This window comes from Aquarana catesbeiana, linkage group LG06 (genome assembly GCF_042186555.1).
Source record: "Aquarana catesbeiana isolate 2022-GZ linkage group LG06, ASM4218655v1, whole genome shotgun sequence".
In the NCBI taxonomy this organism is placed as follows: Eukaryota; Metazoa; Chordata; class Amphibia; order Anura; family Ranidae; genus Aquarana; species Aquarana catesbeiana.
Window position 1 is genome coordinate 267,171,246 of NC_133329.1, and position 21,506 is coordinate 267,192,751.

Genomic DNA, 21,506 nt, shown 5'->3' on the forward strand with positions numbered 1-21,506 from the left:
ATGCATTAATGTGAACATGTTCCATAGGAACCCATGTTAAAAAATTCCCATGCATTTCTGCAAAATGCATCAAAAAACGCATTAGTGTGAATGGAGCCTTAGAGACTTCCCACAAAGCACCTTTCTTTCTCTTTACTAGTGATGCAGCCATCGACCTTGAGGAACAATCTCTAATTTTAGCAGGTAGTAACTGACAAGAACTGATTAATGCCAAAATAATATCTCCAATCCAGCAGGCCATATTCTCCAGGAGGCACTGAGCCTTAGATGGGACCACTATAAAAGGCCAGAAATTGAACAGATCTTTGTCAATCTAATTTCCAGAAAACCCCAAAGAGCCATCACCTGCACCTTAAAAAGGTACTGGGCACCAAACCCTTTTTAACTCATTCCTGGAGTGAAACCTGAACTGCAGAAATTGAATATGAATATATGGCAATTCTTTTTTGCCAGGAATAAAAACGTCTTCCAAACTTTTTTGCATAGTTTCACTATACGGCTATTCACCATTATGCCTAAGGAGAAAGGTAGTAATCCTCCTTCTGAACATCCTCTTTTCTCCATAATTCCACTCTCAGCCTTCAGGCCATCAGGCAGAAGAGCGAAGAATTCAGATGGAACACCGGTCCCTGTGATAATAAATTCGGACAAGTCTGTAGAATCCAGGCATAACCGACTGCTAGAGACTTTAGCGCTGAGACCCAGCTCCTTTATTGACCCATGGGGCAACCAAACTTACTTCTACTTGTTCCTAGATGATCTTCGTGATCGCTAGGGATAGCAAAGATATTGTACTCCAACCCGACCCCCCCCCCCAAATTTAAGGGATTATATAAATCAACCTAGCTGCCTTTCACCTGTCTAAGATGTATATTGGCCATGTACCATGATGGAAGTGCTCATCCCACACAACAACTGAGGATGAGGGGGAGGGAGTGACATTTTTATCTCTTTCTTGTTTGTGTTTCCAGTTGAAGGCAGAGCCAATCATCTCAAGTAACTGTCCTGGAGGATGATTTGGGAAATTAAACTTTTTTTTAGAAATACTTGTTTTCCTCTACAAAACCATTTGTCTGCAAGTCAACGGATGGACAACTGCATGCATTGCTCATACAAAAGTCAACAGCAGGGAATTAGAAAAGTATTTCTAACCTTAGTGAGTAGACAAACCAATTTCTGTTTCAGCACCTAAAGTGGAGTTCCACCCAAAAGTGGAACTTCCACTCATCGGATTCCTCCCCCCTCCGGTGTCACAGTTGGCACCTTTCAGGGGGGAGGGGGGGTGCAGATACCTGTATATTACAGGTATCTGTACCCACTTCCGGCATAGATAGCCACAGAATCTGCCGTTATTTACGCCACTTCCTGTTTCCTCCCCGCTGTCTGCTGGGAAACACATGGGTCCCAGAGACAGCAGGGACCAGCCGTATTGCGCTGCGCGACTCGCGCATGCGCAGTAGGGAACCGGGAAGTGAAGCCGCACGGCTTCACTTCCTGATTCCCTTACCGAAGATGGAGGCGGCAGCACCTGAGGACCGAGAGATGGTTCGGCCTTGGGTGCCGACATCGTGGGCGCCCTGGACAGGTAAGTGTCCATGTTTTAAAAGTCAGCAGCTGCAGTATTTGTAGCTGCTGACTTTAAAAAAAAAAAATTTCGGCGGAGCTCCGCTTTAAAGCCTAACTCCATATTTCCTTTTACTTTAACTAGTTTGTTTGGGCCAAGGTGGCACTGCTTAGCCATTCATGAAAGGCTTCCCCTGATTGGCTGAGGTAAAGATCATGTCGTCACCTACCTCCCCCTCAACCTCAGGCAAACCAAGAAAGTTTGGTATTCACTGATAAAACACAAGGCTTCCCTGTGAATTGCTGAGCAGCGCTCAGCCTGAATTGCTTTTGTTCCAGCAGTAGATGGGAAGTTCCCATATCACTGCCGGAACACAGTGTTGTATACTATATGTAGCTGACACTGCATACAGTTTATACAATGCTGACAGCTAGAGCATCTGTTAGTAACATAAATAGTTTATTTGGGCCAGCTTGGCACAAACAAATTATTTAACTGCTTGCCACCCACCGCATTCTGCGGGCGAGCAGCCGCTGTAGGCACCCGTACCGGTATGTTGCCACCTACTTCCGGGGGTTTTGTGTGTGCGCATGCGTGCTCCCCACCCGGCTCCCACTGTGATTGTGCACAGCGGGTGTTTGTCAGCAAGTCTCGACCAATGATTCACGGCCGGGACCTGCTGATTTGGCAAACACAAAGCTCTGTAGGAAGGGAACGATCTGCAAAGCAGGAATCAGAAACTTAAGAGATCAGTTCGTAAAAACAGCACACTGTACACACATTACACATAGTTAGACACATATTTAACCCCTTCCCAGCCAGTGTATAGTATTATCACTGATCACTGTATTACTGTCCCTGGTGATGTCAGTGACAGTTAGTCAGTTCCAACCAGCCTTCGTTAGAGTCAGATTGACCGCCACAGTATCATAAGTCCTGTTATAAGTCACTGATCACCGCCATTAGTAGTATAAAAAAAAATCCAGTATATACAGTATGTCACAAAAGTGAGTACACCCCTCATATTTTTGTAAATATTTTATTATATCTTTTCATGTGACAATACTGAAGAAATGGCACTTTACTACAATGTAAAGTAGTGAGTGTACAACTTGTATAACAGTGTAAATTTGCTGTCCCCTCAAAATAACTCAACACACAGTCATTACTGTCTAAACCGCTGGCAACAAAAGTGAGTACACCCCTAAGTGAAAATGTCCAAATTGGGCCCAATTAGCCATTTTCCCTCCCCAGTGTCATGTGACACATTAGTGTTACAAGGTCTCAGGTATGAATGGGGAGCAGGTGTGTTTGGTGGTATTGCTCTCACTCTCTCATACTGGTCACTGGAAGTTCAACATGGTACCTCATAGCAAAGAACTTTCTAAGGATCTAAAAAACAGAATTGTTGCTATACATAAAAATGGCCTGGGCTATAAGAAGATTGCCAAGACCCTGAAACTGAGCTGCAGCACAGTGGCCAAGACCATACACCGGTTTAACAGGACAGGTTCCACTCAGAACAGATCTCGCTATGGTCGATCAAAGAAGTTAAGTGCACATGTCAGTGTCATATCCAGAGGTTGTCTTTGGGGAAATAGACGTATGAGTGCTGCCAGCATTGCTGCAGTGGTTGAAGGGGTGAGGGGTCAGCCTGTCAGTGCTCAGACCATACGCTGCACACTGCATCAAATTTGTCTGCATGGTTTTCGTGGTTTTCTAAAGATGATGCAAAGGAAAGCCCACAAACAGTTTGCGGATGACAAGCAAACTAAGGGCATGGATTACTGGACCCATGTCCTGTGGTCTGATGAGAGCAAGATAATAGGATTTTTATAACAGCTTATCTGTAAAATCCTTTTCTTGGAGTACATCACAGGACACAGAGCCTCAGTATTCACTGATGGATTATATAGGCACCACTAGGTGATGGACACTGGCACACCCTAGACAGGAAGTTTTAGCCCCCTATATAGCCCCCCCCCCCCCCCCCAACTGGGAGTACCTCAGTTTTGCAGCAAAGCAATATGTGTGTAATACATATCCCCCAAAAAAGAGGGGCGGGAGCTCTGTGTCTTGTGATGTACTCCAAGAAAAGGATTTTACAGGTAAGCCATTATAAAAATCCTATTTTCTTTATCGTACATCACAGGACACAGAGCCTCAGTATTCACTGATGGGATGTCCCAGAGCAATGTCACCTGAGGGGAGGGAACACAAACAAAAATAGGGAGCAATCAGACCTGAGGACCCTGTACTGCGGCCTGCAGCACACTGCGCCCGAAGGTGATATCCTCATGCCTTCTCACATCCACCTGATAGAATCTGGTGAATGTATGGACTGAAGACCAAGTTGCGGCCTTACAGATCTGAGCCATAGAGGCTTGGCGATGCACTGCCCATGAAGCACTAACAGCCCTGGTGGAGTGCACTTTGATTCAAAAAAGTGGAACTTTCCCCTTTAAACCATAAGCTTGAAAAATTAACTGCCAAATCCATTTAGCAATGGTGGATTTCGACACTGCCTGTCCTATCTTAGGACCTTCAGGCAACACGAGCAAAACATCCGTTTTGCGAACTTGATCGGTTGCTTCCAAGTAGGCTTTGACCGCTCTCACTAAATCCAGAAAATGTAGTGACTTTTCCTCCTTAGAACAGGGATCTGGAAAGAATGAAGGCAGAACAATATCCTGGTTTAAGTGAAAATTTGAAACTACCTTCGGAAGAAATTTAGGATGAGGACGTAATACTACTCTGTCCTTATGAACAATTAAAATATGGCTCTTTACAAGAAAGAGCCGCCAATTCCGATACCCTTCTTGCCGAAGAAATTACTACCAGAAAAATGAGCTTCCTTGTCAAAAGGGCCAAAGTAATATGTTGTATCGGCTCAAAAGGCTGTCTTTGTAATGCCGACAGAACTAAATTCAAGTCCCAGGAGTTCAGGGGTGGTCTAACCGGTGAATTAAGCGTGTTACCCCACTGTACAAAGTTTCGGACCAGGGAATGTGAAGCAAGCGGACGTTGAAACAATACCGACAAGGCCGAGACCTGGCCCTTGATAGTACTCAAGGCCAGCTTCATCTCTAACCCCATTTGTAGAAAAGCAAGGATTCTCGCTATGACATACTTTCTGGGATGCCAACCCCTGGATTCACAGCAGGAGACATATGCCTTCCAGATCCTATAATAAATGACTGTGGAAGCTGGCTACCTTGCATTAATCAAGGTTAAAATTACTGGGCCTGAAAGCCCACGACTCTTCAGAATGTGGGTTTCAATAGCCAAACGGTTAAATTTAGCTTTTGTAAGATAGGATGGAACACTAGTCCTTGCGATAGCAGGTCTGGATGTGGTGGTAGGGTCCATGGGGACCCTACCGCCATCTTCACTATTTCTGCATACCAAGATCTTCTGGGCCACGCTGGGGCCACTAGAAGCACCGACCTCCTTTCTTGCTTGATCCTGCGAAGAAGTCATGGTAACAGCAGAATAGGAGGGAATGCATAAATCAGTGTGAACTGGAGTTACCAACGCATCCGTCCCGCATGCAAGTGGATCCCTTGTTCTTGACACAAAGTTGTCAATCTTGTTGCTGAACCTGGACGCCGCACGAATCTCCAGAATATTGATGGGTAAGGTCTTCTTGACCCTGGACCATTTCCCTTGGACAGTCGCCTCTTCTAGAACGGCTCCCCAACCCAAAAGACTGGCATCTGTTGTTACCACCTTCCAGATGACTGGTAGAAAGGATTTCCCTTTCCGCAGATTCTTGGGTACCAACCACCAAATGAGGCTCCGGCACACTATTGGAGATAAGCGCATTGGAAAATATAGTGCCTGGACCTTCTTGTTCCAGGCAGATAGGATACTGTTTTCCAACAGTCTTGAAAAAAAAATGAGCATAGGGAACCGCTTCGAACGAAGCCACCATCTTTCCCAACAATCTCATACAAAGGAGAATAGAAGGACTCTTCTTTGCCCTGACTAGCTGAACCAACTCCTTTATTACACTGATTTTTGCCTGGGGTAAAAAACACCCTTTTTGGGTTGTATCTATGATTAGACCCAAGTACTCTATAGTCTTCTTACTGGTTTTAAAGAAGACTTCTCTAGGTTGAGAACCCAACCTAGGTATTCCAGGTAGTTGACTGTGGTGACCAAGCCTTTGTCTAAATGGGCTACCGACCGATCTATTAAGAGCAGGTCGTCTAGGTACGCTATGACCGTTATACCGTGGGCCCTTAATCTGGCCAGAGGAGGAGCCAGAACCTTAGTGAACACCCGAGGTGCAGTAGCTAGCCCGAACAGCAAAAGCTACAAACTGGAAATGGCATTTTTCCACTTCAAAACACAGATATTTCTGGTGAGCGGGGAAAATAGGTACATGCAGGTAAGCATCTTTGAAGTCTATTGATGCCAGAAGTTCTCCTCCTTGTAGGATGGAGACTACTGATCGGATTGATTCCATGCGAAAGGATCAAATCTTTAGGAACCGATTTTGATCCTTGAGATCCAGGATGGATCTGACATCTCCATTTGGCTTTGGCATCGTGAAAAGGTTCGAATAAAAGCCCAACCCCTGCTCTTGCATGGGAACTGCCATGATTACTTTTTGCGACAGAAGACGATCCAATGCTTGGAAGAGAGACTTCTTTTTCTCTGGGTCTTTGGGGACATTTGATCTGAGGAAACAAGGAGACGGGAATTCTCGGAACTCTAGTTTGTAACCTAGAGTTATTGTGGAGATCACCCATCTGTCCTGAAACTCCTCCTGCCAGACCCTTGAGAACTGTAGCAGTCTTCCCCCCACTCGAACGAGCGGGGGCGCCCCTTTATAAAGAGGCTTTAGCGTTCTGTCTTGTAGATTTCCTCCCCCAGGATTTCTTGTCCTTGGGGTTGATTCTGAGTTTTTCCTCCTGAACTTGACGGTGGAGGCAAGACAAACAACAGGAGACGAACTCGGCACTCGTAGTTACTACACACTGCAGCATTGTTTTAAATGTAAGTTGATTGGACTTGTTTTATTAAATAAATATACCTTTTATATGGGATCACGCTATGTGCGTCTCTTTCCCCCTCACACTGTACATCACTACTCTACCTGACGAACACTGAGGAGAGAGGCACGGGGACATATTCCAGATTCCAGGCATGGGGACAGATTCCAGATTGGTGATACCCCTGGAGGCATACGAGCTTGGCGCTCGTGGATTGATGCCCACACTCACTTCATAAATCTGTACACTATACAGCTGTAAGGTAAGTGGCTTGCAAACACGGAGGTGTCCTCACTGAAGATCCCCCTTCCCTTCACGATTGGAATTGTTTTGTGTCTCTCATCACAAGTTTTTGCTTTTTGGACTGGATGATAGAACTAATATTCATGTTTGCCCTAGGGATTTGTCACTTGTAGTTCACCAGGATTTGGCACGTTTTTGCTAATGGGGCACTAGCCCACACACATATATATATATATGCATTTTTGCTTTGCTATATTCAAGCAGTCACTGTTTCACAATTACCTTTATATATTAGGCTTTGTCTGCCTGCAACATTATAGTCATGTTGATCAGCTACGTTGCACTGCACTGCATCCCCACCATGTTCTTTTAGCATGTAGGATCCATTCATGCATTGGCCCGTTTCTGCTTTTTTAGTTCACTTTGCCACTGTAGTCATCTTTGTAGCTTCCCCCCCCCCTTCATCACAGCGCAACTACCATCTTCCCCCACTTTTGTCTTATTTGTCCTGCCTTGGATCAGTACTAGGTGTTGCAGCAGTGTCCTTTTAGCGTAGGCCACCCCCCCCCACCCCCACCCCCCGACAGCGCAGGAGTTTCCACTTTCACATTGACGGTGGAGGCCGTCACGACTGCCTGGAGGCTGACGCCCCAGGCACTGTAGAAAGAGTCCTTTTAAATGAAGGACATTTACTCCGTTTCTTAACTGGCAAAAGGGTACTTGTCCCACTTGATCTCTTTTGTATATATTTGTTCAAGTCATCCCCAAACAGCCTTTCACCACGAAAAGGAAACCCCGCCAGGAGCTTTTTGCATGGAGTTTCGGCTGACCAATTTTTCAGGCATAAGTACCAGCCCAAGCGTAAGACGAGAGGTCTGCAGGATAGAATCTCCGATTGCATCAATCGCAAAACACAAGGCTGCTGGCAGCTCGGGCAATTCTTGGGCCTGCTTTTCAGGGAAAATGTTGAGCACCTGTTTCAAGTGATCTCTTAAGGATTGGCATACCCCAATTGCTGCCACTGCAGGTTGAGCTACTGAACCCGCCAAGGCAAAAACGTTTTTCAACAGGAATTCCATCTTTTTATCAGTTGGATCCCTAAGCATTTGAGCGTTGTCAACCGGACAAGTCAAATTTTTGTTCACAGAGGAGATAGTGGCATCAATTGACGGAATACCCCACATCTTTGTGAACTTTTCCTCCATAGGATAAAGAGTTGAAAATTTTTTAGGAGGGAAAAAATGTTTATCTGATTGATCCCACTCAGAATAAATACGTTTTTCCAGCAGAAAATGAACAGGAAAAGCATGTGCAGCTTGAGGAGGCTTCAGTGAACCCAAACTAGATGTGGGTTTTTTCAATCGGTTCAGATACAGGTGAAAATAAAAAAGTGTATATATCGCGCTGTCTATTATAAAAAATGAGCAGCTGACACGCAACAAGCGATCAAATCTTGCAAGGGAATATACTTATGTGAAAAAGTGCAGCGCTAGAAAATTATTCAAGATAATGTGTAAGATTATTAAAAATATTACAACCTTTGCTAATTGCAAATCTGGGAAGCCACGTGAAGATACCGTATAAAAAATAGTTATAATAAAATAATAATGTAAATTGCGTGAACCCAGTCCATATATAAGTGACACATGTATTTAGTCCATAAAAAGTGATGGACTAAATACATGTGTCACTTATATATGGACTGGGTTCACGCAATTTACATTATTATTTTATTATAATTATTTTTTATACAATATCTTCACGTGGCTTCCCAGATTTGCAATTATCAAAGGTTGTAATATTTGTAATAATCTTACACATTATCTTAAATCATTTTCTAGCGCTGCACTTTTTCACATAAGGTTCAGATACAGGTAACTTGATGTGGAGCGGACCCTCTCAGTAAGAGATTGCACCAGCAATTTTTCAGCCTGTGAAGCTGAGGAGGGACCTTCCCCACTTCCCCGGTAGAGGAGTCATCCTAATCCCTATCTCCAGAGGGGGAATCATCTCCCCTTTCCCAGAGTTCCTCTGTTTGAGGGTCCTGGGTAGAAGGGGATCTAATGCGCTTTCGTCCCCCTAGTGAAGATGTAATCACGGCCATCAATCTTTCCTCTAATCCATTTATGGTTGAGGAAAAGACCTCCTGAGTGATGTATACAGGGGCTCAAATGTCAGCAGCAGATGTAGCCCCTGACCCCGACGGCTCATTCTGAGGTTCTTCAGGGGAAGATGGTGCTGCAGAGGGGGGGTCCTCAGAGTCTGAGGGAGATCCCCTTGAGCCCTTATTTCTCGGGGTACCTGTACCTCTTCTGCCCATAGTGCCAAGCACAAATGCCGAGGTACAACAAGAAATGCACGTACTGCTGAGCAATAGTCCAGCAACTACTGCTGCTATAAAGGCCCAGTCACAGTCCTGCCTGTGTCAGCCACACTCACATGCCCTCCATCCACTCTGTGTCCCTCCTTCAGCTGTGTACCTGCAAAAAAAGTGCATCTTATAGCCATGTTTAGCCCTCGTTATGGGCGTCAACCTACGCCAGACGCCACGCTAGCGATCCGTACCCTTTTTCCAGGCACCCACACCGCCCCTCCCCTTGTCCTATTTTTAGCAAGCCCTGCTTTCCAGCGCGAGCCAAGGGTTCTGATCCCGATCAGATCGCCATGCAGGGGAGGCTGGGGCAGAAGAGAGCGGAGAATAGGTGGATGAAAAAACCACCGTAATGGCGACGGGAGGCAGTGTGGGTACCGCTGACTGCCCTATGGCCTTTCGGTTTAAAGAAGGCTGTGGGGAGACATTGTTTGAGAAAAACCACCCCATCCCACCTCCTACCTCCTACCTGGGGCATGGGCTCGGAGGAGCATGCAGCACGATCACAGAGACGAAAAAAAAAGGAGAAAAAGCCATAACTAGAAAAATTCCTTAGGAATCTCCCTTATCCAGCTGCAGGGTTCTGTGGTAACAGACCCAATCTTCACCTCTCCGTTTGAAAAAACCTTCAGGGACTAGGGCCTCCTTAAAAAAAAAAGGGGGATCCTAGCTCTGGGCCTGTAAAGGACCACGCCTGGGATAAGGGTGAAAAAACCAAATACTGGATACCGGGGTCCAGTTTTCCAAAAGGAAAAACATTACAGGCAGAACCTATCTGTGTACCATTCGATTCGGCCTAGAAAAGCACTTCGAATGGATCCGGTTGCATGGCTTGCCCCAGAAGGATATTCCAGCGGAGCTCAGCACAGCACATCTTTACTCGTGACCCACACCTAAGATACTGCCGAAAAAACTGGGGTACTCCCAGTTAGGGGAGGGGTTATCTAGGGGGCTAAAACTTCCTGCCTAGGGTGTGCCAGTGTCCATTACCTAGTGGTGCCTATATAACCCATCAGTGAATACTGAGGCTCTGTGTCCTGTGATGTACGATAAAGAAAAACCTATTTGGTTCAGATGGTGTCAAGCGTGTGTGCCGGCAACCAGGTGAGGAGTAGAAAGACAAGTGTGTCTTGCCTACAGTCAAGCATGGTGGTGGGAGTGTCATGGTCTGGGGCTGCATGAGTGCTGCTGGCACTGGGGAGCTACAGTTCATTGAGGGAACCATGAACGCCAACATGTACTGTGACATACTGAAGCAGAGCACGATCCCCTCCCCTCGAAAACTGGCCCGCAGGGCAGTATTCCAACATGATAATGATCCCAAACACACCTCCAAGATGGCCACTGCCTTGCTAAAGAAGCTGAAGGTAAAGGTGATGGACTGGCCAAGCATGTCTCCAGACGTAAACCCTATTGAGCATCTGTGGGGCATCCTCAAACGGAACATCCACCATGTCGTCATGGAGGAGTGGAAGAGGACTCCAGTGGCAACCTGTGAAGCTCTGGTGAACTCCATGCCCAAGAGGGTTAAGGTAGTGCTGGAAAATAATGGTGGCCACACAAAATATTGACACTTTGGGCCCAATTTGGACATTTTCACTTAGGGGTGTACTCACTTTTGTTGCCAGTGGTTTAGACATTAATGGCTGTGTGTTGAGTTATTTTGAGGGGACAGCAAATATACACTGTTAGAAAGGTGTACACTCACTACGACATTGTAGCAAAGTGTATTTTTTTCAGTGTTGTCACATGAAAAGATATAATAAAATATTTACAAAAACATGAGGGGTATACTCGCTTTTGTGAGATACTGTATATACACCATAGTTTGTAGGCATTATAACTTTCACGTAAACCAATAAACACTTATTGGGATTTTTTTTCTAATCAAAAACATGTAGATGGATACATTTTGACCAAAACATATGAAAAAAATTGATTTTTTTTTTATATTTTTTTTTTAAATTAAGGGCCTTTTTTTCGTTTAGAATCGCAAAAAATAAAAAACCCAGCGGTAGTCAAATACCGCCAAAAGAAAGCTCTATTTGTGTGAAAAAAAATTTTGTTTGGGTACAGTGTTGCCTGACAGTGCAATCGCCAGTTTAAGTTGTGCAGTGCCGAATAGCAAAAAATGGCCTGGTCATGAAGGGGGTAAAACCTTTCGGAGCAGAAGTGGTTAATGTGAAAGTAAACATGGAGGAGTTAGGCTTTGAGGTCTAAATGCAAAGATTACCTTTGTGCGATGCTGACTTCAAGCCAGTAGCGGTCTTCTCATGGAAAAATAAACAGTGGACCTTTTTTTTTTTTTTTTTTTTTTTTTGATTCTTTGGCAATTGATCCCTATAGGTAATAAAACAAATACAACATTAGTACCCAGAATAATCATATTTACTTTGTTTACTGATAATGACTATTAAAAAGTCTGCATTAAGTAAAAAGCTTTTAGGAAAGAATTCTAATCCAGACACAGTGTGACTACTTCCAAAAATGTTTTGATGTAATGATACTACTGTAATGTACTACTGCTAACAGCAAGTGCGGCTAAGCACAGCCCAATATTTGCAAGCTATGCAACAAATTCAAGCATCACTTATAACTACAGGGTGAAGACAGGACAGACAGGGGTTAACAAGTTAGTAATTATGAACACTTCTGAGTGTCGGAAGCACCAATTTACATATAGAGAAATGTTTCCACTAAATCAGAAAGGGGTCGATATCATTTTTCTACACAAGAAATGAAAGAACTTTGGACTTTGCATGCTCTCTATCCACATGTCAACTGTGGTAGAGTTATCAAGGCTGACCTTTGCAGTATGGTAGCCTGAGAAATTTGGTAAAACATTGACCTATGGCCAGGCTAATTTTTATTATTACCCACAGTGGTGTATTTAGGTTTTGTGCTGCCCTAGGCCTGACTAAACGCATGCACCCCCCTAATTTAAATACGACCCACCCCATCCTGCCGAGGCCACACCCCTTCCTGTTTAAAACCCACCCTATCATCTGTAAACACCACCCCTTCCTCTTTAGGCTCATTTGGCACCTTTCAGGGGGGAACGGGTACCTGTTTCTGACAGGTACCCTTCCCCACTTCCGGGAGACTGCGCTGTCCCCTCTGAAGTTTGCCCCCCTCCTCCTTCCTCCGCTGGGCCATTCAGAAAGTGCAACGCGCTTCGCACATGTGCAGTAGGGAACCGGTCGGTTTCCCTTACCATGAATGATAGTGGCAAAACCCGAGAGCCAATCCGAAAATCGGCTGAGGTGTCGACATCGCTGAATCCCTGGACAGGTAAGTGTCCTACTATTAAAAGTCAGCAGCTACAGTATTTTTAGCTGCTGAGTTTTAATGCCATCACGGGGGGGGGGGGGGTGTCTCACTGTGCCCCATCAAACGCAGTCACTGTGCCCATCAAACGCAGTCACTGTGCCCATCAAATGCAGCCACTGTGCCCCATCAAACGCAGCCACTGCCCCATCAAACGTAGCCATTGTGCCATCAAACATAGCCATTATGCCCTCAAACGCAGCCACTGTGCCCATCAAATGCTGCCACTGTGCCCTCAAACGCAGCCACTGTGCCCCAAACGTAGCCATTGTGCCATCAAACATAGCCATTGTGCCCTCAAACGCAGCCACTGTGCCCTCAAACGCAGCCACTGTGCCCTCAAACGCAGCCACTGTGCCCATCAAATGCTGCCACTGTGCCCATCAATTGCAGCCACTGTGCCCATCAAACGTAGCCATTGTGCCATCAAACGTAGCCACTGTGCCCTCAAACGCAGCCACTGTGCCCATCAAATGCTGCCACTGTGCCCATCAAACGCAGCCACTGTGCCATCAAACGCAGCCACTGTGCCCTCAAACGCAGCCACTGTGCCATCAAACGCAGCCACTGTGCCATCAAACGCAGCCACTGTGCCCTCAAACGCAGCCACTGTGCCCATCAAATGCTGCCAGTGCCCATAATACTGATATACTTTATCATTGTACCTGCTGTCCTGGGGGTTTCCCTCGTGCTCCTCTCTCTCCTCCTGACGTCACAGCCCCAGGGCCGAGGAGACGATTCACTGCAGGAAAGCAGTGCAGGGGAGGGTAGGCGGAGCTTAAGGCTCCACCTGTCACTTATGGGGGGTGCGAGTGACACACGCCGCCCCCCCGCATGAGAGAAAGCCCCCCCACCCGTCTGACTGATTCCCGGCTCCCGCTGCCGCCTCCCGCACACTTGCAGCCCACGGCGGCCGGCTTTCTGTAGCGGCGCCACTGTGTATGGGCGTGCTTGTCAGAGAGTAGGGGGCGTGAGATACACGCCCCCACCCTCTGCCAAGCACGCCCATACACAGCGGCGCCGCTACAGAAAGCCGGCCGCCGTGGGCTGCAAGTGTGCGGGAGGCGGCAGCGGGAGCCGGGAATCAGTCAGACGGGTGGGGGGCTTTCTCTCATGCGGGGGGGCGGCCTATTTTGCCGCCCCCCGCAAAGTGCCGCCCTAGGCCTAGGCCTTGTTGGCCTAGGCCAAAACACAGCCCTGATTACCCAGACATCATATCTTCAAAAAGTAGGTTTCATGCAACACCACCGAATTTGGAACAGCTCAACGAACATAATTTCCTATTACCACAGTTCACTTTTACATACAGTATAATAAAGATGCAAACAACCCACTCCACTCAGGGGGCCTCTGACTGCATTATTAAAGAGGAAGTAAACTTCCATCTATTGAATTTTACCTATAGGTAAGCCTATAATAAGGCTTACCTATAGGTAACCTAAATATCTCCTAAATGTGCACCGTTTAGGGGATATTTACTGTACATGCAGTCAGTGACAACACTGGCGCATGCGCTCTGAAGGAACAGCCAGCCAGTCACAGAGCCGGAGTCCGCAAACCTGCAAGCAAGATGGGTGAAAATGAAAGCAGTCTCCCAGCTACGGCACCGCATCGCCGGAAGGCTTTGTTTTCAGGTAAGTTTCACATAATGTGCTAGTATGCAATGCATACTAGCACATTATGCCTTTGCCTTGCAGGTAAGGGAAAAAAAAAAAAGTCCAGTGGTTTACAACCGCTTTAATGGACTAATAAGTTACTGCATGTTTATGATCGCTATGAGATTTAACCATCAAAATAGTTTAGTAGATTTAACTAAAACAATTATCCTTTGCAACTTTTGGCACTTCGGCAATTTTTGTGTACAAACTTTAAAGTGATATTAAATGGTTTATACTCTGAAATGTATTACTGAACAGTAAAATATAGTAACAAATGATTTAGGAGGATGGTAATTAGCGCCTTCCCGCCCAGCCTATTGTAATATGATGGCTGAGCAGAAGATCTGTAATCCTGGGAGGACATCTAACGTCTTCCCAAGATCACATCATGGGCACTGGCATGATCAGTCACCTGCTGTGTCCACCATGTGATCGCTGTGGCCAATCACAGCATATCACATGACAATTGTACACAATGGATGGCTTTGATTCATGGTGTTCATTGTGTACTATTGTAATGAGCTCTGTGCTTGGTCACAGTGATCACATGGTACAGACAGGGCCAATCACAGCCTATCTGTACCATGTAATTAGTTGTGGCCAATCATTCAGTAAACACTGAATGACTAGTTTTCATTCAGAAAAAAATGGTTGCTTATAACTGCAAAATTCACAGTTATAAGCAATCCGTGTGTGTAAAAAAAAAAAACCTGACCACCTCCCCAGTGTAGTAGTGTTACTATGGCAACACTTTATTGCTTTGGTCACCGTATGTAAAATAAAAAAAGTAAATGTAATTCCTTTTATTTTGCAAAAAAGTACAACAAAAAACTCGCAATGCTTTTACTCAATACTTTGAACTGTCTACTTTCCAAAAAGGGGTCATTTGGAGGATATTTGTACTATCCTGGCATTTTCAGGCCTCAAAAAATGAGACTGTCAGTACATCAGGACTGATCAATTTTTTATAAATATACACATACATAATATATATCTTTAATACAGACTAAATAATATACACAGATTTTGGATATTTTCACCCAAAGAAATGTAGCAGTATACTTTTTTTTGTAGCAGTATACATTTTGGTATACATTTTTGGTTTCTTTGCAAAATGTTATAACAGAAAACGAAAATGGTGTTCTGTTTTTTTTCCCAAAATTTCAGTCTTTTTTGTTTACGTAGAAAAAAACCCAGCAGTGATTAAATACGACCGAAAGAAGCTCAATTTGTGTGAAAAAAAGAAGAAAAAAAAATCGAATAACTTTTTTTTATGGGTACAGTGTTGCATGACCATGCAATTATGATTCAAAGCGTGACAGCGCTAAAAGCTGAAAATTGGCCTGGGCAGGAAGGTGTTAAAAGTGCCTGGTATTGAAGTGGTCATTGGAAATCCGAAAACCTTTTTGACAAATATTCCATCCATGGGACTAACCAAAATTTACCCTCTTTATCCCCTATTGCTGTGTCTATTGGTTCCTGAAATCCCATTCAGTTCACCTTAACTTTGAGCCTGGGATGGCAACATGTCCCTACCAGCATATGGCCAAAGGTGCCTATAAGATCTTGGGACTGGGGTTTTAAATAAAAAAATAAATAAAAGATAAAAAAAAGATTTGGAGTTAAGAAAGTAGTTTAAAAAAAATAATAATATATTGGGTATCGGCTAGTCAGGTCTGACATTGCAGTGTCCATTAAACTGAATGTAAAATAGCTGGGGCTAAATGAACATTCACTGAGGGAAAAACAGCATACATGGAAATGGTAGCTCATGCTGCCATACTGCTTTACCTGGCCAAAGGCAACCAGTGCAGCTTTCTGGCAAATGGAAGCCTTGTTCCAGTTTGACAATACTATTAAAACAGCTAATAAGCAGGATTTCCAAATGGAAAGCTTTTTGCCGAGGAGCATGGGGTCAGGGAGGCATGCAATAAGATTTGTGTATTCCCACTCAAAATTACTGTTTGTATATAGTTTGAAATCTTAAATCAAACACTTTGTTTATTACTATTGTTCAAGCCATGATCTGGTGATAACTATCACAGTTGTCATGGTGCTCTCGACCAAACTTCTAAGCCTTCAAATGGCTGGTGTCATAGCTGATCATAGGGACAGTACTATGGCAAGTGCAGATCTAAATAAAGACTAAGCCGGAACTGTCCTTTGGCTGCAAAAGGAGAGTTTACTTCCTCTTTAAGGTGGAACTAAACTTCTGGGGGTTTTTCCCCTTTTTTTCTTCCCTGCAAAGTAAAGGCATAATGTACTAGTATGCATCGCATACTAGCACATTATGTGACACTTATCTGCAAACGAAGCCTGTGTCGTCCACGCTGCAGGCCGCATCCATCTTTGCCCGTCTTCCTCCTGGGGCCACGGACTCTGGCTGTGTGACTGGACGGCACGCGCTCCTGAAGAAACGGCACAGGTGCCGTTCCTTCAGAGCGCATGCGCTGATGACATCATCGGCGCACGTTTAGGGGATATTTACAGTACCTATAGGTAAGCCTTATTCTAGGCTTACCTATAGGTACAAATCCTAAAGGAAGGTATACAACCTCTTTAAGTCATTCATTTCCAAGGTTTGACAATCACAGAATTGTCAAGTAGGGTTTAGAAGAGAGGTCATAGACCTGAACTGTAAGTGTGAAGGAGTTACTGCAAAAAATATACGGTAGTTGGTAAATTAAGTTTATGAGAAAGATTAATTAACTAAGTTGCTGATCAGGCATAATATAAAGTCAACATGTTGCCATTAAAGTGGTCGTAAAGGCTTGAGTTTTCTTTTTACCTTAATGCATCTATTTCTCTTCACAGTACTCAGAGGCAGCAGTGGGAGCCATTCGCTCCTGTTGCTATCAACCAAATCCTGTGAAATGAGAGCAGAGGACAGGGCCGAACCGCGCTGTGTGTCTACAGATACACAACGCCTGGCTAGTGATCAAGCCTACATGAGTGCCCTAGCAAACAGCTTGCTATGGAGGCACGGAGAAGGGAGGAGGCGCAGAGAGAACTGGTGGGGGACCTCAGAAGAGAAAGTTTGGGGTATGTACAACCTGTTTATTATTTAAAAAAAAACAAAAAAAAAAACATTTATAAATAGGGTTGCACCGATACCACTTTAAGACCAGGTACAAGCACCGATAAGTTTTTTCCAAGTACTCGCCAATACCGATACTTTTTTTTTATGTCATGGACAGTGGCACATGTGTCAGTAGTTTTTTTCATCTATATATATATATATATATACATATATATACATACACACACACATACATATATATATACACACACACACACACACATACATATTATTTTTATTTAGATATATACATTTTTTTTTTTACAATGCTTTCTCTTTGGGGGGGGGGGGGGGGGGGTTGGACAGTGTCAGTGTCTTTTTTTTTTTAACTTTGAAATATTACAATTTTTCCTTTTTTTAAATTATTTTCTTTTCTATCAGCCCTGTTGGGGGGGGGGGGGGGGGGGGGGCATGGCTTTGGTGAGATATCAGGGGTCTCCTGATATATTCCCTTTGAGACATGGGAAAGGGACTGAGGATAGAGATTCCCCAGTTACTGTCTCTGCAGCCTCAGATGCACTGAAGGTGAATGGACAGAAGACAGAGGCTCCTGTTCATTCATAAACTGAGATATTGTAAACACAGTTTACGATGCTCAGTTATGAATGGGCAGAGTCACAGAATCACTGACTCTGTGCATTCGGAAAAGGAAGGAGCCTGTAAATTACATATTTATCGGCTCCTTCCTCCTCTCTCCATCCCGACAGATCCGGGACACGGGGGGACCGGAGGGGGACAAGGGGGGACCGGAGGAGAACACAGAGAGCCAGAGAGGACACAGGGGGAGACCCGAAGGTCATGGGGAGCACAGAGGGGGACCCGAAGCACGACACAGGGAGCACAGAGCGGGACAGCCGGGGGTGATTGGTGCGGCGGTGGGGGGGCTTACAAGCACCGATCTCCCTGACAGCTGCTGGAGGGAGAGGAGGAGCAGCAGTTGTCAGAAAAGCTATACAGGGAGATTGGTGCTTGTGACTCTCCCCACTGCCACACCGATCATCCCTGAGGCTGCCCAAGTATCGGAGCATTTGCAAGAGTAAAGTACTCATGCAAATCCTTGGTATCGGCACCGATACTAGTATTGGTGCAACCCTATTTATAAAACTTTACAAATCACCTTATTATGTAGAGAACTCGTAACATTTAGATGCTTACAGGTGCAATCTTTTAGAATCTATCAAAGTGTACAATAAATAGCAAATGGGTATTTTTAGATTCTTAAGATAATTTTATATGACCAACATTTTTAGAACATCTTCTAAAAAGATTGGCATGACCTGTAAAATTCTAGAGTACAACAAACAGACCCAATATACAGTATGTCCTTCTGTGACCAGAGTAGCATAGACTGCATTTTTTTTTTTGTGCTAACAATTCTTTCATTTTATCACTTGGATTTCTGGTGTCCAGATCTTTTATTTAAACCAGTGAACACCTGCAAGTGTTTTCTGCCAACTGCCTTCTACAGACACTTTCAATGACCTTTCTGCTTTCCAGCATTCTGGAAGACTGGTTCTAAGCCAATTTAATAGGTTTTTATTGTTCAGACTTATTTATAATCTCATTAGATTACAGGCCAAGTCTACCTAGACTTGTTCATTTTGTTTTGGGTGGATGTCAACAGGTCAAATCAGTCATTGGCTTGTTATGTTTCTTAGGCTTCATGTACACTAGCAGCTCCTAAACTTGAGTTAGGAGCTTTTGCCTTTTTTTGCTGGAGCTGCCGTGGTTAGGTGAGCTTCAACCCCCCTCTCCTGAATGTGGAAGAACCACGTTCAGGATAAGAACGCTTTGACTGATGGGCGCGGGAAAACACAAAACACAATTTTGCTGCGTTTTACCGTTTCCCGCAGCAGCGGTAAATGTAGGCAGGGCGTTTATGGTACCTTAGACATTCTGTAAGCAAGATTCCTGGACTTTATTTCCGGCTTTATCCCACAACTATGGCGATTATAAAGGTGACAAATAATGTCAAGATCCCTAAACCACATTCTCAATAACATAAAATAAAATGATTGGTAACACAGCATGAATACTTAAAAATGATGGAAGATAGAGTTGGAAACTCCAGGAGGCAAAGGTCTGTGATACAGTTCCTGATTCTAAGCGCAGTCATTGGCACCCGCTCCTGTCAATCAAATCCAATGACGCGGGCGACGGGGGGGCGGGGCTGAGTCATATACTGATCGGCTATGGACGCCAAGTGTATGACACGGGAGCGTGCCCGCAAGGTAACCCCCTCGGGAGAGAGCTTCCCAGAGTGGGCTATCTATTGCGGGGAGGAGCCGCGAGAGCCTCCGTGGGACCCCAGAACAAGTGGATTGGGGCCACTCTGTGCAAAATGAACTGCACAGTGGAGGTAAGTATGACATGTTTGTTACTTAAAAAAAAGAGAAAACAACTGTACCTTTAGTGTAACTTTAAACTACAAGTCTCTGCAAGCTCTGTCAGATTTTATACAACCTGAGGCAAGCAGAACATACTGGGATGTGCAGTTCCACAACTGGTAACTGATAACTGTTTTAATAGTAATCTTTGGGTTTGTGGGAAGAAACCTGAGCGCCTTGAGGAAATTAATTCAAACATAATAAGAACAACCCAAGCATTATAGCATCCCCATCTGTTTAAAATACAACTGTTAAAAAATATATATTAAATGTGCTTTTATGAAAGCTTAAAAACTAGTTGAATCATTTGTTAAGCATTCCATAAATCCTAACAAGTTTACACACAAAAAAATATATACGTGAATCAGTACTTGACACACCAAGAAAACAAACCTGTCCTCAACAATTCACCTGTATATAAATCCACAATGGCCGCCTCTTTATAAAATGGTCACAATATATACCTTTAGTTCTTTGTATCATTCAAAACATTGACCCACCATTATAAACACAGGAAAGATTGATGAAGCCACAAGGAAGCTTTCTGAAATGTTGCAAAGCACAATATCCATTTATCTGTGGTCTTCACTGTACAATTACCTTCATGGATTTGTGCTTTATCTCTGAAGTATCTTAATACTGATCAGTAAGAGGTATGCTCTCCATTATTCTTCATCTCCACACTCACCGCTGACCCTTTTATATGTGAACATGCAGGAAGAGATCTACCTTATTTTAAATAATGTTCTCTTTCAGGCTCCCTGGAGAACTCTGCAGCTGCTCTAGTTTCTAGGCATGCACAGAAGATAGAAAACTCCTGTTCTGATGCACAGATGAAATATGGAAAGAAATGCTTCAGATGACTTCATTGAAAATTGAGGGAGACAAAGAGGCAAGTATTAAGAATTATCAAATATTTATACCTTTTCTAACCTTGCCACATCATCAAATACAAGCATCTGCAATATTCATATTGTTAATCTACATGAAAGTGATTTGAGGGCTCCTAATATTTATACAGCATATAGCTGTTCTCACAGCAATGTAAAAATAGCCTAGGGGGCTGGAGCAGAATTAAAACGTACAGAACATAAGAGGGCTCAGCTAAGATTAGTACAAGAGGGAAGTTGCACACAATGGTGGTATTTTCTTTGTACATGGTGATTAAAGTGTTTGTTTTAATGGAATATAATGTAATATAATTTATACTAAAAGAAATGCTGGAATAAATAAATGCTAATCCTTTACACAAATACCAATAGACATTAGAACACAATCAGCCAATGATTACATCTATGGGGGAGCACCAGATAGTCCTGAACAAGCCTTTTTGAAGTACAAAGCGAGTATAGGTAAGTAACCCTCAATCACAATCATCTGCACCAAGATACGCCAGCCCTGTCTGCGTGTGTCCCCTTCCAATATTGTAAACAGGAACACTCAAATGTATGTTCAACCAATCACTCAGGTCTATAGCCAACCTTAATCAATATGCCAAAGAGCAACGTGAAAGGTGCATTAACTCATTGCAGCCAGTTACTATACCTATCCAAACCTCCCTATAGCAGACAGGCTTTAAAAGAATGCAGAGATCTGTCCATCTATGGGTAGCGAATCATAGAAAGTTCCCTTGTACCTTAAAGCGGGGTTCCACCCAAATTTTGAACATTATCTCTATGCATTCTCTTCCTTGCCTAGATGCTGACATGCTGTGTAAAAAAATTTTAATCGCCGTAATTACCTTTTTTTTTCTAATCTTCTTTGCACTTCCTGGTTTTTCTCCCATGGGAGTAGGCGTGTTTCTAGCCTCTCCCAGACCTCCCACAGTCCCTTGGGAGCTAGTCTCAGGCTTCCCAGCATGCATTGTGCAACAGCAT

At 44.1% G+C, this 21,506-nt stretch overlaps 1 protein-coding gene across 6 annotated transcripts in view; it reads right to left on the reverse strand.

Moving 5' to 3' along the window:
- The window catches only part of RAPH1 (Ras association (RalGDS/AF-6) and pleckstrin homology domains 1), a 345,430-nt gene that overhangs the window by 235,797 nt on the left and 88,127 nt on the right, over positions 1 to 21,506 (reverse strand). For 4 of the 6 annotated variants that reach the window (XM_073633356.1, XM_073633355.1, XM_073633350.1 and 1 more), the window contains exon 2: positions 11,412 to 11,518. The exons of 1 other annotated variant lie outside the window; for it this stretch is intronic. The gene's annotated coding sequence lies outside the window, so the exon portion shown is untranslated. Of the gene's footprint in view, positions 1 to 11,411; positions 11,519 to 20,229; positions 20,350 to 21,506 lie in introns of those variants that run through there. One more of the 6 variants, XM_073633351.1, reaches the window with a different exon arrangement.